The 2,762-nt window shown below is 31.1% G+C and overlaps 1 pseudogene; it reads right to left on the minus strand.

The window, feature by feature from the left end:
• Positions 1-1,248: 1,248 nt before the first annotated feature.
• On the minus strand, positions 1,249-1,371 carry LOC150076289 (5S ribosomal RNA; annotated as a pseudogene).
• Between the last annotated feature and the right edge of the window lie 1,391 nt (positions 1,372-2,762).

Here is a 2,762-nt window from a genome sequence, read left to right on the forward strand (position 1 = left end):
AAAAAAATCAATTTAACACAATTCAAATCAATTTAAAACAATTAAAAATCAAATTAAAAGAATCAAATTTGATTCTTTTAATTTGATTTTTAATTGTTTTAATTGTTAAATTGATTTTTTTAATTATTTATATTTTACTCTAATGTACCGGTAAGTTGTCGATTTTTTCGTTTTTTCCGTTTTAATTTCTGGAGGGTATCATACGGAAGTGTTCTACGCACTATATTGAGGTAAACTCCTCTTATTATTTTACTAATGTTATCCAGGAATAAAAAATTATCCCAAGATATTTCATTTCAGTTACGAATTCTATTGTTTTTCATGCAATTTTAATTTATCTGGGCCTGTTTGTCTTTAGTTACCTTTTAATAGAATTGATTTTGTTTTTGTACTAGATAACCTTATCCTTAGGTTAATTTGTGAATTTTTCCCAATGCTGGAGAGTATTTGCAGCTAGGTTGGTATGCTGTTCGAGAATAGCCCATGTTTCGGCCTTAACAATCAGGACAAGGTCGTCAGCGTCTCCAATATCCATTCCAAGGAATTCATCCAGTACCAGGTTTCAAAAACAGAGATCCAGCACTGAATCTTAGGGGGCATCCTTTTGTCACACTTCTGGTGATGCACTGGTATATGGTTTTGGCCGAAACCTGTCCATCTCTGAGGTCATCTTGTATTATTTGATACAGGTTCGGTGGTATTCCTGCACACCTCGCAGCCTGCAAAGAATTCTGGGCCACCACAATGCATCAAACGTTCCTGCAAAGTCTATGGATATTTCTAATTCATACGTTCTTCTGCTGTGTTGACTAGCAGAATAAACTATTAATTGGAAATATCTAAATTAAATAGGCGAATTAACTGAGGTGAATCTACTACATCTTCTGCACAGCGACCGTATTTAAAGCCATAGTGCTTTTCTCACTGTTGGTTTGCACTGAGATAGCGAGTCTGCAATCTGGGTAGTATAATCCTCTCCATTAACTTGCCAAAAACTGGCAACAAAGCAATGGACCTTTATGATTGAGGATCTATTGGGGTTTTTCAGGATTCTTTAATATTATTTTTGTCTTCAAAGGGTTAGGAAGATTCCCTTTTGTAGACAATTATTATACGGTTGAAATAGATGGTGCGGATAGCCAATTCTTTTACCATTTTAATTTCTATAAAATCATTAGCAGAAGCATGTGATGCAAAAAAGCAAGCTTATACAGCATCAGCCAAAAGAAAAAAAAAAAAAACTGCAATAAGCCAACTATACCTGGTATTCCCAGGTGGTCACCCTCCCAAGTACTAACCAAGCTTAAAGCTGCTTAACTTCGGTGATCAGACGAGAACCGGTGCATTCAGCCTAGTAATATTTTATTGGTTTTTTTGTACATACGTTGGACATGCCAGCTTATTATACAAATATATTACAATACAGTATATACATTATTTACAAATTACATAGTCTGATTTTCTGTTTCATTTTTTACACACATTTCCTTATACATATTATTGTTTCATATTTTCTATTCTTCCAGATTATTATCCTCGCCGTGTAATGGCGTCTCTAATTAATTCAAGTTATATTCACATTTATTCGACTGACTATTTTTAAACTACAGTCCTGAGTTTGTCTTGGCTGCTGTGAGATCCGTAGGCTTGCCTACATCTGTCCCTTTTTCTTTTTTATTACACTTTGACATTTCACTATTTACTTTGTTTACATTTGATCAAATATTAATGTAACAACTATGGCATACACTGAAAGTCTCTTTTCTATCATATTGTGTCATTGGATATCATCAACATTTTATCAATTTCTATACAGTTTTTTTTTTTTTTTTTACAATATAATTTTGCTGTTGCTTTGTTCAGTGATACATTTGTCTGTCGAATAACATTTTTTTGTATTTATACAGGTTCTTTCTCCTTTATATAACTTGACCATATTTTTTTATTCTAATTTACACATAAGCTTTTTGATTGCTATTGTTAAACTACCTTGAACATGATTTTCAAAGTACAAATTGTTTACATTCAATTGTATACATTCAATTTACATATTTATATACAGATCTTTTTACAACATATACATTATTTACATAGGACATTAGTAACTTTTAATCATTAACATTTCCTGTTTTCATTATTACTATAAATTTGCATATTTTTTTTTTTTTTTTACATTGCTAGTTCTCACATGTACAGTTCAGATATATTCCTCTTCTGTATTGTGTTGCTCATATTGGACAGATTATATATTAATTGTTTATACAATTTGTATATTATTCCACTGTTTTGCATTTATACAGGTTCTTTCTCCTTTATACAACTTGACCATATTTTTCATTGTAATTTACACATAAGCTTTTTAATTGCTATTGTTAAACTACCTAGAACATGATTTTCAAAGTACAAATTGATATTGAGATCCTATGTTACACTATACATTCGTGCTAATTGACAATCCTTATTGAAATACACATCCTGATTTATCATATACCTATAATGTTTCTTAAGATACGTCAATTTATTAGTTTCATTGTGTTACATTATCTTATTTCTTAGTTTAACTTTTATTAATTCAGTTTTCACATTTAAAGACATTTATGGCATTGTGATGATTAATTTGCGATTGGTTTGTATTTGTAACTGTCTTGCTCTCCAGAGAGGACTCCTGTTTTGTGCCATTCCCTCGGGGTTATTGCTTTCTTGTAGATGGTATCATGAGTGATTTCTTTGAGATATTTGTTTACTTTCATCAATATGTTTCC

This window comes from Mastigoproctus giganteus, chromosome 13 (assembly GCF_048544385.1).
Source record: "Mastigoproctus giganteus isolate SK-2022 chromosome 13, ASM4854438v1, whole genome shotgun sequence".
In the NCBI taxonomy this organism is placed as follows: Eukaryota; Metazoa; Arthropoda; class Arachnida; order Uropygi; family Thelyphonidae; genus Mastigoproctus; species Mastigoproctus giganteus.